We start from the raw sequence: 14,491 nt of genomic DNA, 5'->3' as shown, positions 1-14,491 counted from the left end.
TATAGTTTAATCATGCTTAATATGCTACAGGTATATGATATGGTATAGAGTGGAAGCTATGAATTTATATATTTTCCAGATCATTAAGCAAATACCCCAATGATATGTATTGAATGAACATTTTTACAGTAGAGTTAGGGTTTGAAATCCACTCTTGGTCCACAAAACAAAAAAACAAAAACACTCATCTTTGATTTGGCCCACATTACCTGCATTTTTTAATGACTGGATCAACAAGAAGATGGGCATACCATTTGTGAATAATATGTAAGATCTGAAAATCAGTATTATTTTGTTAAAGATATAATAAATTATCTCTCATAAATTATATATGATAAAAAATGTTTGCTAATATTTAGGCAAGTACTCAAGTAAAAAACTAAAATATAAAAAAACAAAATTTATAAGCCCTAAGACCCTTGAGAGTCCCTTGGACTGCAAAGAGATCCAACCAGTCCATTCTGAAGGAGATCAGCCCTGGATTTTCTTTGGAAGGAATGATGCTAAAGCTGAAACTCCAGTACTTTGACCACCTCATGCGAAGAGTTGACTCACTGGAAAAGACTCTGATGCTGGGAGGGATTGGGGCAGGAGGAGAAGGGGACGACAGAGGATGAGATGGCTGGATGGCATCACTGACTTGATGGACGTGTGTCTGAGTGAACTCTGGGAATTGGTGATGGACAGGGAGGCCTGGTGTGCTGCGATTCATGGGGTCGCAAAGAGTCACACACGACTGAGCGACTGAACTGAACTAAATATACTTTTTTTAAAAATGCATAAAATCCATTCATTTTTAGCTATTTAGTTCAGGGGTTTATCTCTCTATGTCTCTGTCTTTCTATCTATCTAGCTGTTTCAGCACTTGCAAATAAAATGTTAGACAGCATGATTTTGCAAGTCTTTAGTTTATAGCCTCAGTAGAAGCAAAAAGCTTTTGTAAAGATAAGGTTTATTTATTCAGGTACTATTTGAGTTTTGTGAAAGAAAGCACTATGGCAATTTTAAAACTATAATGGTAAAACAGAAATATAAGAATATTAATTAAGATATGTTTTGAGACAAAAATACATAAAACTTGATAAATGAAGAGGAAAAAGAACACATTTAAAATTTTATATCTATATTATACCTTAAACTTCTATTAGTTTCTATTAGTGTAAATAATACTAATGATGCCATTTTAAAATTTCTCACTCAGAAATATTGACTCCAGATGTTTGATATTATCACCTGTAAAACAGAACCAGTATCTCCTGCTGCTGCTACTCCTGCTGCTAAGTTGCTTCAGTCGTGTCTGACCCTGTGTGACCCCAGAGACGGCAGCCCACCAGGCTCCCCCATCCCTGGGATTCTCCAGGCAAGAACACTGGAGTGGGTTGTCATTTCCTTCTCCAATACATGAAAGTGAAAAGTGAAAGTGAAGTCGCTCAGTTGTGTCTGACTCCTAGCGACCCCATGGACTGCAGCCTACCAGGCTCCTCCATCCATGGCATTTTCCAGGCAAGAGTACTGGTGTGGGGTGCCATTGCTTTCTCTAGTATCTCCTAGTCTACACAATTAGTTACATTGCAAAACACCTCTGAAGTTGATACCATCAACTCAGAACAACTTGGTGGCAAAGAGATCTTATAGTCATTGTCTGAAATTATCTTTAGACTTACAAACTCAAGCTCTCTGACCTTTCTCAACTCACATATAACTTTAAAGTGAAAGTAAAGCCATTTACCCATTTATGGACCCAATTAATAATAGTAAGTTTTGAAAGCACAATATTCTTCACTTAATCTTCTTATAGAAAGCTTAGAAGAATCAGAACTGGTAAAGATTAGGAGACTATCAAACTAATTCCCATCAAATTTATGGACTATGTAATTTGATGGTGATAGAAGGAGCCACAGACTGGATTCCATCCACCTTTATAGTTTTATATAACAGGTAATATTTCAATCTATTCCAAATAACTCCCACTTCTTAGAGTTCCCTGAGCATAGATCATTGACATTAGCATGAAGATTCCCTTATCAATTCTGTTATCAATAAAATCGATCACTATAATTACATGAAGCAAAACAGACTTTAAATTTAAAGCTGTCTCTAAAGACAAAGAAGCTAATTATATGATAAATGGGCCAATTCAATAGAAAGTTGTAACAACTATAAACATATATGCTCCTAACATAAAAGCACCTAAATTATTAAGCAAACCTTACTAAATAGATCACCCAGACATAACATCAACAAAGAAACAATTGACTTGAAAATATGCTCAACTTCACTAGTCAGCAGGAAATGCAAGTTAAAACCACAATGAGATACTACTTCACATCTGTTGGAATGGCTAATATCAAAAAGACAAATGATAAGCATTGGCAAGGATGTGGAGAAACAGAAATGCTAATACACTGTTTGTGAGACTCTAAATTGATGCAATTATAATGGAAAACTATGCAGTTTAAAAATAAATAAAAAATAGACCTATGTTGCGATCCAGCAAACCCACTTCTGGGTAAATATCCATTGTTAAGTGTTCTCATCACACACACACACATACACACACACACACACACACATACACATAGGTTCTATGTTAAATGAAGGATATTATTAATTACTTTGAATATGGATTATTTCAAAATGCACTGTACATCTTAAATCTGTACAAGTTTTATTCATCAATTACACTTCAATAAAGCTGGGGTGGGGGGAGTAAGAAAGCTAAAATATAGAGGATTAAGACCAAGAAAAGATGTTTCCTTAAAAAGACTGGTAAAGACTCTGCCTGCAATGCAGGAGACCCAGGTTTGATCCCTAGGTCAGGAAGATCCCCTGGAGAAGGGAATGGCAACCCACTCCAGTATTCTTGACTGGAGAATTTCATGGACAGAGGTGCCTGACAGGCTACAGTCCATGGGGTTGCAAAGAGTTGGACATGGCTGAGCAACTAACACTTTTAAAAAGACTAATAAGGTAGATGAAATCCAGGAAATACAGAATACTGCAAAAAATAAGCCTTACTCTCTGAGTTTGCTAAATGATGGAACCAATTCCAATTATTTTGTCCTTGAAAAACTCCCTTTTATGCTTTCTCCAACTCTGTGTTGTTATCATTACTGCTTCTGTCTATCTAGTTTTCAGGCACATGATAGAAATGCAATGTCCTACCATGTTTGTTGTTCAGTATGGCCATGTTGGAGAAGGCAATGGCACCCCACTCCAGTACTCTTGCCTGGAAAATCCCATGGATGGAGGAGCCTGGTAGACTGCAGTCCATGGGGTCGCTAAGAGTCGGACACGACTGAGCGACTTCACTTTCACTTTTCACTTTCATGCATTAGAGAAGGAAATGGCAACCCACTCCAGTGTTCTTGCCTGGAGAATCCCAGGGGCGGTGGAGCCTGGTGGGCTGCCGTCTACGGGGTTGCACAGAGTCGGACATGACTGAAGCAACTTAGCAGCAGTAGCATCAGCATGGCCATGTTACTGGCTTTTTTTTTAATCAATTAAATATGAGTAGAAACAGCATTTTTCAATTTTAGGCGAATATTTGGAGAGCCATTACATGATTCACCATATTTTTTTTTTACTACACAGAGATTGTAGAAGTATGTATCAGAAAAATTATATAAAACTTGAATACTAGGAAATAAGATTAAAAGGTGGACAGCATGTCCTTTCAATGACATATGATGGTGGAGTCCAAGGGCTTCTATGGGAACATATTAATTTTTTAAGAGTTTTTTATTTTATTTTATTAATTTATTTTTTATTGAAGGATAATTGGTTTATAAATTTTTTTATTTTTAATTGGAGGATAATTGGTTTATGATATTGTGTTGGTTTTAGCTATACAACAATGTGAACCAGCCATTAGTATACATATGCTCTCTCTCTCTTGAACCTCTTTCCTACCCTCTACCCCATCCCACTCCTCTAGGTTGTCACAGAGTACTGTTTTTTTTAAAGACAGTTTCACAGCTGTAAAAAATTCTGTCACTGAGACTTAAAATGACCTTTGAGGCCGCACTTAACAATTAGAAAGAAATAAGTTGAAAAACTACATGATCCCCAAAGAAAGCATATTTTCCAGTACCACCCACTTCAGATATGACTAAAAAAACTTGCCTTGCCAAAATTCTGAATATGTACCAAGTATGCTTTTTTCACTCCCCAGAATAACATATGGATATTTTGAATATTGAAGGGAAAAAGATTGTAGAAAATGATCAGAAATCCTGAGGAGGAAGGATTTTTTTTTTTTAATAGGGGTGTGTGGGTGTTTAAAACATGGAGAGAAATATTGGCTCTCTGCCCTGACTTTTCACCCGCCACTGAATTTGTATAATCACTGTTTTCTCACATACCAGTGATGACACATACCACTGTTGCAGGTATTTCATTGATATTGGACAGAAGACATAAAATTGTGAGGAGGTGAAAAAAACAGGTAAAGACTGACCAGAATGGGTTTAATAGCAATCTGGATTTTCAAATCAGTGGGTAAATATGTCATATTTTAAATTCAATGCCTCATTTTAAATTATTTGTTTTCATTAATAATTTTAGAAAAAATCATCTATGTCATGTTATTAAGTAAAAAAATAAAATTAAGATATTAAATTTCAAAGCCAGTTTTCTTTTCTTACTTATTTGATCACATTGTTTTGCTATGTGAAATATTTTTCTGTTCCTGTGCCAAAATCACATGATTTTAAGCTTTTAAAGTAGTAATGCATTTAATTGATTGTGGTATAGTTATTCACTTATCATTTTCCTTCATAGAAATGTTTTAATTATTTGCACTGATTTATTCTTCCAAGTGAACTTTAGAAATGGTCACATTGTAAACATTTCTTTAGTATTATGTTTGAAATAGTAAATTTACAATTTTTATAACATAAACAATCATGATATTACCAAGGTGGTAAAACTATGAAGGAAAATTAGAAGGTATGACAGTGATGTAAGAGCTTATTTAAAATTTAATCTGGAGGATAATATTTAAACTGATACTTAAAGGATTACTAACTTGCATGAATATTGATTTTTGTATTTTCACTATGTAAGTGGGCACTTTAGTGAATCTTATTTGTTGGTGTAATAGCTTTTCAATTGATTTCTCTAAGGTTTAAAGGTAGACTATTATGTCAACTACTGATAATGGAAATTTTCATCTCTTTTGATACAAATTATTGAAACTTCCAGGAAATAATTAAATCTTATCAGTAATAGTGGGCATCAACCTTTTACTCTTGCCTATAACTAGAGAAAGTCAAGTCATATCTCATTTGTGTGATGTATCTTCCAATACTACTTTTAATGAAAAGAATATATTCTGACTCCACATTATTTATAAGTTCATTAAAGATAGCATCTTATCCAAGATACATATGAAAGAGAATTTGGATTCAGGATTCTTAAAATGCAGGTAATAACCATGTACTTATTATGTGAAGAAAAGCTGTTACTTTTCTTGTTTTAATATTCCTACTGATAAGTTAAACATGCTATTCAAAATATATTAAACATTTCTGAAACAAACATTTTTTCCCCTATTGTATAAACTGTACAAATTTTCTCACAACCAAATGAATGTAAGATGATCATGATGAATTTGTACCCTGTCCTATATTCATACAAGACTCATCTTTAAATATTTGAAACAGTCATATTTTGTATTATATTTTTAATTTTACAAAAAAATTTTATCTGATTTGGGGTTACTATTTAAAATTCATAGCATTAATATTTTCTGTTTTAGAAAGTATATGGGTCTATTAAAGACAGTGGCAAGTACAGAACATTCGTATTATTGTGATAGGTGACGGCATATCTTGTGCGATCTATTATACATATTGTGCATGCTTAGTTGCTCAGTTGTGTCCAACTCTTTGTGACCCTTTGGATTGTAGTTGCCAGCTTTCTCTGTCCACAGAATTTTTCAGGCAAAAATATGAAAAATATATACTTAAATCTGTTTTGTACTTACTCATTAATATCATGCATGACATGTATTCACTCTTAGAAACAATTCTTGACCAGTGGATAATGAGAGCCAAATTTATTCAGTGGAGACTTCTGGAATAAATTCACATAGCACTTGAGAGGTTTTAGTAAAATATAAATATTACCTAGAATTGATGGCTTTTAAAGCTAACAGATATCAACCATCATTTATCAGATTTGTACCTCATCCTGACACTTGGTTCATATTTTTAAATTAATTTATAATTCCAATTAGTTTACAATTCCTGCAAAATTCTGTATTATTTTCTCAGATTTCAATACTAGTACATATAGAGTGATTATCCATGTACATGTTTCATAAGAAGGCATTGATTTTAGAACATAATAGAACATGAGCAAGGATCACTGATCTTTTCAATATGTTTCTTTTCTGTCAATCAAGTGTGTTTTATTACATTTAATCTAGGTTATGCTATGGAAACACTTTCTATAAACTCTCAGTGGATTAAGTATTCATTTCTATTCCACACTGCAAGTCCAATGTAGGAACTGTGGGCCATAGTTGACATGGTCCTTTATTATATGAAGTCATCTAGAGACTCAGATTCATTATGGTAACAGCATCTCAATAAGTGACCTCAGAATACACTGTGTCAGAGGGAAAATAAAACTTCAGAGTAGCATACAATCACTCTGCCTCTTATTTCATTGGTCAGGCTTGTCACATGTCAATTCTGAGCTGGAGTGCAAAAGGACTGGTTAATGTAAGGTGTCAGATTATTTGTCAAACATTAATTTTATTAATGTTTTTGTTGCCAAATACCACTTTGTTCCTGTTTTTGCACGTTTTATTTTTTAAGACATCAACCATCCCTACAGGAAACAACCTAACAATCCATTCAGTCACAGTATCCAGTTCAAATTCCAAAATGTCTGTGTTCTGTGAAGTAATTTCAACAACAGGTTTAATTGCAGTGGCTCTTAATTTGAAAAAACAATCAAACAATAAACTAAAGGACATACACACTCCTAATAGTCAGTGGTGAAATAAGCTCGGGCCATCTATCTGCAGTAAATTCTTCTCATCTGAAAGGAAGAAGTAACTCTGAACAGTAACAGGATTGTAATATTTGTGAAATCCTGCTGAACAGACATTGTGAACAGGCTCTACAGTAAACAGTGTTCGGTTCAGTTCAGTTCAGTTCAGTTCAGTCGCTCAGTCGTGTCTGACTCTTTGCTACCCCATGAATCGCAGCACGCCACGCCTCCCTGTCCATCACCAACTCCCGGAGTTCACTCAGACTCACGCCCATCCAGTCAGTGATGCCATCCAGCCATCTCATCCTCTGGCGTCCCCTTCTCCTTCTGCCCTCAATCCCTCCCAGCATCAGAGTCTTTTCCAATGAGTCAGCTCTTCGCATGAGGTGGCCTAAGTACTGAAGTTTCAGTTTTAGCATCATTCCCTCCAAAGAAATCAGAGGGCTGATCTCCTTCAAAATGGACTGGCTGGATCTCCCTGCAGGCCAAGGGACTCTCAAGAGTCTTCTCCAACACCACAGTTCAAAAGCATCAATTCTTCGGCACTCAGCCTTCTTCACAGTCCAACTCTCACATCCATACATGACCACAGGAAAAAACCATAGCCTTGACTACACGGACCTTTGTTGGCAAAGTAATGTCTCTGCTTTTGAATATGCTATCTAGGTTGATCATAACTTTCCTTCCAAGGAGTAAGCGTCTTTTAATTTCATGGCTGCAATCCCTATCTGCAGTGATTTTAGAGCCCCCCAAAATAAAGTCTGACACTGTTTCCACTGTTTCCCCATCTATTTCCCATGAAGTGATGGGACCAGATGCCATGATCTTCATTTTCTGAATGATGAGCTTTAAGCCAACTTTTTCACTCTCCACTTTCACTTCCATCAAGAGGCTTTTGAGTTCCTCTTCACTTTCTGCAGTAAGGGTGGTGTCATCTGCATATCTGAGGTTATTGATATATCTCCCGGCAATCTTGATTCCAGCTTGTGTTCCTTCCAGTCCAGTGTTTTTCATGATGTAGTCTGCATATAAGTTAAATAAACAGGGTGACAATATACAGCCTTAACGTACTCCTTTTCCTATTTGGAACCAGTCTGTTGTTCCATGTCCAGTTCTAACTGTTGCTTCCTGACCTGCATACAAATTTCTCAAGAGGCAGATCAGGTGGTCTGGTATTCCCATCTCTTTCAGAATTTTGCACAGTTTATTGTGATCCACACAGTCAAAGGCTTTGGCATAGTCAATAAAGCAGAAATATATGTTTTTCTGGAACTCTCTTGCTTTTTCCATGATCCAGCGGATGTTGGCAATTTGTTCTCTGGTTCCTCTGCCTTTTCTAAAACCAAATTGAACATCAGGAAGTTCATAGTTCACGTATAAACAGTGTTGGTGAATATTAATTGATTAGATCCTGATTTTGCTATATAGGATCTGTTCCATGGTGAATTGTTTCCTATGATGCTACCCTGCATTCAGGCAGATACTTCTTTTTCTTTTTAGCTTCTGATGAGGGTATGAGCCTATCCTAGACTTGGTCAAATTTTTAAACTCATGACCAATTAAAGAATTTGAGGGAAGGAGCAAAAGTCTCAAATAGTAACAGCAATTTTGGTTTGATTATTGTTATCTCAGGTTTGTACTTGCTTTAGCAATATTACTTTCTCAAAACTGAGTAAAATTTTTATCTATTTGCTGTTAGCCCATTGTGTATGTTAGAAAATATTCAAACATAATTCTCAAGGTATAATTTCATATTGAGATATATTATTTTGCATATTTTATATCTGAATACATATACATATACATATATATATATATATAAACATACACACATATATATGTGTGTATATAAATGTGCTGTGTATATATTCTCATGTTGAAATCTTGGGCTTCTGGGCAAAAGTTATAGCCCAATTTTCTCAAAATCTGTTAATCTGATTCTGAGGTTTAACTTTCCTCCATATCCTTAATCTGATCTTTGCCCCTGAGGCACTTGAATCCTGAGAATTTTTTTAAATAAATGGGAAGACTACACTCTTTTATCTTTGCCAAAATGCTTAGTTTTGATATGATGTTGCCTCTCAGAATCTTTATCAATTATCTCCTATGGTTTGAGCTTCATAGCATCAAGATCCAAAGTTCCAGAATATTTTTACTTCCTTTCATTTCTGCTTTTCATCAAATTCTTTCCTTATCTTATCTCTTTCTGGTAATACTTGATAAAATTCAGTCAGTAACAACCAAAAACCCAATACAGTTTTTTTTTTGTTTGTTTAACCACTTCCCCTAGAACTATAAAATAATAGGACATGCAATCAGCCTTGCAAGATTTTTCAGAGATGTGATGTCATCAAATATTCTTCTACTATTTAAAAGTGATATCTGTCCAGCCTCTGCTAGTTGTTTCCTCCACTTCCAACTTATAAGCTTGTTACACATTTTAGATTTGTTGAAATGGCACTCTACTCCCCAAACTATTATCTGTATTAGAAAGGCAGTGCCAGATTATGCTGCAATATCAAAGAAATCCAAAGCATTAGTGGTTTTAAAAACACACATTTTGCTTAGTCTCCATGTCCAACTCAGGTCAGTGGTTGAGCTGTGTTCTACACAGTTACTCAAAGTACAAGGCTGTATGAGGCTCCAAGTTGTAATATCACCATGTCACTTCTAAAAGTGAATAGGAGAGTGTTGAAGAAAGAGACCCAGAAGGTCATAAAATGACTTTTCCTTGCTTTATTGGTCACTACTTGTTAGATAGTGTTAAAGACAACCTTACCATTCCTCTCAGACAAAAATTTAGACTGGTTTCTTCCTGCCTCTAAGCACTGTGCTGTGTGCTGAGCTTAGTCACTCAGTCGTGTCTGACTCTTTGCGACCCCATGGACTGTCAGGCTCCTCTGTCCATGGGGATTCTCCAGGCAAGAATACTGGAGTGGGTTGCCATGCCCTCCTCCAGGGGATCTTCCAAAGACAGGGATTGAAATGAGGTCTCCTGCATTGCAGGCAGACTCTTTACAATCTGAGCCACCAGGGAAGTCTGGCTCTAAGCCTTGGACCTCTCCAAAAGAGATTATTTATTTCAGAATTCTTATAGTTGTAAATTTTCGCTCTGCCTTTTCAAAATGTAAAATTTTTTAAAGGCACATATAACCCAGGACTGTCTTTCTCCAGGAGCTGGGAGCCATTCCTTTGAAATGTGATACTCAAATACAATACCGACCCTACCTTGAGGTAGAAAATGCTAGGCAGTCAGTGAAGGATTTTAAGACCTAGGTCTTGTTTTCAATCAACATCCTGCTCCATTAACCTAGAGTTATACACTTTGTCCCAAATTCCTGGAATATGTCCTTGGGGTTCCCTAGTGGCTCAGATGGTAAAGTATCTGCCTGCAATGCAGGAGATCTGGGTTTGATCCCTGGGTTGAGAAGATCCCCTGGAGAAGGGCATGGCAACCCACTCCAGAGTTCTTGCCTGGAGAATCCCATGGACAAAGAGCCTAGCAGGCTACAGTCCATAGGGTCACAGTCAGTCAGACAGGACTGAAGTGATTTAGCACTCATGTATGTCTTTAGCCTGATAAATCATCAGCACTCAGATCCAGGAAGAGCAGTAGTTAACCTCTGTTCCATATACCTAGAGAAAAACAACTGGTGATCAATAATCTTTAGCCCATACAGCTGCTCCATTGTAAAATGGCTAGGGGGCATGAAAAAGGTGGCAACTTAATCCAAGAATCAAGAGAAGCCATAAAGACGTTATGTTAAACATTTTGAAATTTAAACTGATTGGTTAAAAAGGGCATATTTTAGGGACAGGAGCCAACCAAAAATGTACAAATTAATACTGATAAGGATATAAACTGCTCTAAGACTTTGGGGGGACACTTTAGCCCCTCTCAGTGCCTATGCTGAGGGCTTTGCACTTTCTTTCTCTTTAATAAATCCTATTTGTTTGCTACCATAAGTGTTTGCAGGTTTGTTAAGTTCAGTCTTTGACTCTGAAAACAAGAACTTGGATTCCCTTTCAACCTCTCAGTCTACCTGGGGGCTGGGAAAGGGGAACAGGGAAGAAGCAAAAGACCAATTTAAGAAACAGACTTGCTCCAACTTATAAAATTGCCTCTTGGTACAGTAAGAAGATGTTTATCTTTCTTTGGATCAAACTAATTAGCAAACACAATTGGCTTAAAATCCCTCTGCCCTAGCTTTTAAAATCTCTCCAGCCCCCTTTTCAATAGAGTTGAGCTAAGACTGAGTTTAGGATTCTCTCTCTACTGAAAGAGCCTTGAATAAAGTCTTGCCGATTTAACTTTGGGGGAATATTTGCCTTGACAATGGAAGCTAGAAATTGTAAGGAGGATGGAAAAAAATAGAAGAACAAGATAAGTATTCAACAGGAAATCAATCCTGAATATTCACTGGAAAGACTGATAATAAAGTTCCAATACTTTAGTGCCGGGAGCTAGCACGGGAGTTCCCATCCATGACAAGGTCATGTGGGAGAGCCCTGATGGGCAAGGCGAGTCAGGGCTTGAGAGCCCCCCGTGAATCTGCCTGAGCATCTACCCCAAAACCAGAATCTGTCTGTTTTACTATTTCACGACTTCCATCAACTCTTCTGACATTAACGGGGGGCTATCCCCGACCACCTTTCTCTGAAGAAAATCAACTTTAGAGCTCTAGTTAATATGTCTCCTGGGCACAATAGGAGTGTTTCAACTCAAACCCCTCTGATGACTTTCTAGCTTGCCTGACAGGTTTGTTTGGACTCCTGCAGCTACGCATGTGATTGTTCACAGCCTCCCAACCATGAGAGGCATGGGAAGCTTAAGATATTCTAACAATGCAGAGCTTCTCAGAGATTTAAAATTGTTAGAATAGAACTAGTAGAGGATTTCCTTGTTGACCTAATGCTTGCTGCCAAGTTTCCATATCCCTTATGTACTGTGTCCCTGGGAGTGTATTGATTAATATAGTTGGTGTATAGAAATGTAAGTAGTAGCTTTAATGTTTGTAACCTTGGACCCTTGAGTTAATTCTTTTCTTGTTATAGCCCACCACACTTTTGCCCTATAGGAATGCAACTTTATCTAATGCTTTCAGAGGGTGGCACCTGACTTTAGAATAATCACCTTTAGAGTAAGTAAGTTTTCTGATTGACTAACCATTATTCAGAAGAAAGGGTCATAAAATGTTAACAGGCCTCCTGGCCAGAAGATGATGTAAATCACCTAAAGCCTTTGCATATGATAAGTTTGCAGAAAGAAAGCCTGGCTTCAATGAGTCAAGGACTGCTAACCTTACATGACTCTACACCCCCTATTATCCTCTATGCACAACTTAAGGTTTAAAAACTACTTTGGAAAATAAAGTTGTGGACCTTGCTCATCAGGCTTGGTCTCCCCATGTCATTCTTTCTTGTTTCCTTTTCTCTCCTTTTCTTCTCTGTTCTTCATTCAGGATGACTAATTTTGAGCATGGGGGCCCTCTGAGACCACTTATTTGCCTGGGCTTCTAAGACCCACTCGAGAAGGTGCCTAAGGTGGGGCACTTTCCACGATTTGAGAGGGTGCCTGTGGCCTCCGTGGTCAGTGCAAACCTGATGTCACAGGTTTTATTGGCTTTCGGCATAAACCAGTTAGTTCAAGCCTCTGTCTTTCTCCGCTTTGCTATCCTTTTGCCAACGCCATCCTCCTGAGGGAATCCCTGGATCCAACTGGGGCTGGACCCTGGTACTTTAGCCACCTGATGTAAAAAGTTGAGTCATTTGAAAAGACCCAGATGCTGGGGAAGTTTGAGGATAAGAGAAGAGGGGGACAGAGTGTGAGATGGTTGGATGACATCACCAACTCAATGGACATGAATTTGAGGAAACTATCTCCCAGGGTTTGTTCAAATTCATGTCCACTGAGTTGGTGATGCCATCTAACCATCTCATCCTCTACCACCCCCTTCTTTTGTGGTCTTCCCTGTTGGCTCAGTGGTAATGAACCTGCCTGGCAATGCATGGTACACAGGTTCAATTCCTGGGTACAGAAGATCCCTTGGAAAAGGAAATGGCAACCCACTCCAGTATTCTTACCTGGAAAATTCTATGGACAGAGGAGCCTAGTGGGCTACAGTCCATGGGGTAGAAAAATAACTGGACACGACTTAGTGACTAAACACCAACAACAGGGAGATATTAGAGGACAGAGGAGACTTGTGTGTTATAGTCCATGATGTTGCAAAAGTTGGACATGACTTAACAACTGAATAAAACAACAATAATGTGTGATTTAGTAATATTTGTCCTCTTGATTATGGTAGAAAAATCCTTAGTCATTACTTCTTCAACATTACTTATTCCTGGTGTGACAATGTTTCTTAGCTTTCATATTTGCTCAATATCACTTCTAATCTAGTTTTTTGTTAGTTTTTTTTTTTTTTGATAAGCTGTATTATGAACAATAATTTAAAAACAAAGCATTTTAATATATAGACCTCCAATTTGTTTTTCTAGATTCTATCAATATCTAATCTGGTATCTTGTGATAACAAGCAATGGATTCATAAACAGTTAAGAATTTAAATATGAAAGAACAGTACCACTAGCTAGCCTTCTTTTTCATACCATTTTATGATGTAAAGAAACTAGAATCTCACTTTCAAAAGCTGTGTATTGGGTTGTTCTCTGATAAAAGTAAATTTGGGCTTCCCTCGTGGCTTTTATCAGAGAAGGCAATGGCACCCCACTCCAATACTCTTGCCTGGAAAATGCCATGGACGGAGGAGCCTGGTGGGCTGCAGTCCATGAGGTTGCTAAGAGTCGGACACGACTGAGCAACTTCACTTTCAATTTTCACTTTCATGCATTGGAGAAGGAAATGGCAACCCACTCCAGTGTTCTTGCCTGGAGAATCCCAGGGATGGCGGAGCCTGGTGGGCTGCCGTCTATGGGGTCACACAGAGTCAGACACGACTGAAGTGACTTAGCAGCAGCAGCAGCAGTGTGGCTCTTATGGTAAAGAATTTGTCTGTGATGTGGTAAATTCACTTGGAAAGAGAAGAAACAGAATTCATCCCTTCACCAACTGCATTTTTTTTTTAATTGAAAAATGGTTGACACACATTATTATATTAGTTTCAGGTGGACTATATAATAATTTGATATTTCTATACATTATGAAATGATTAACACAAAAAGATCTAGTAACCATCTGTCCCCATACAGTTATTACTATATTACTGACCACATTCCCTGTGCTGAATATTACATCCCTATGACTTATTTGAAAGCAGAAGTTGGTATCTCTTAATCTCTTCAGCTGTTTCACCCACTCTCTCACTACTTCCTTTCAGAAAACATCTATTTTTTTCTCTGTGTATGTCTGTTTTTCTTTTGTTTGTTTTGATTTTTATATTCCTCATATAAGTGAGATCCTATGACATTTTTTAATACCCTCTTGATTCATCCATGTTGTCACGTGGCAAAATTCTTTTTC

This window comes from Bubalus bubalis, chromosome 13, assembly GCF_019923935.1.
Source record: "Bubalus bubalis isolate 160015118507 breed Murrah chromosome 13, NDDB_SH_1, whole genome shotgun sequence".
NCBI lineage: Eukaryota > Metazoa > Chordata > Mammalia > Artiodactyla > Bovidae > Bubalus > Bubalus bubalis.
This window is presented reverse-complemented; position numbering follows the sequence as displayed.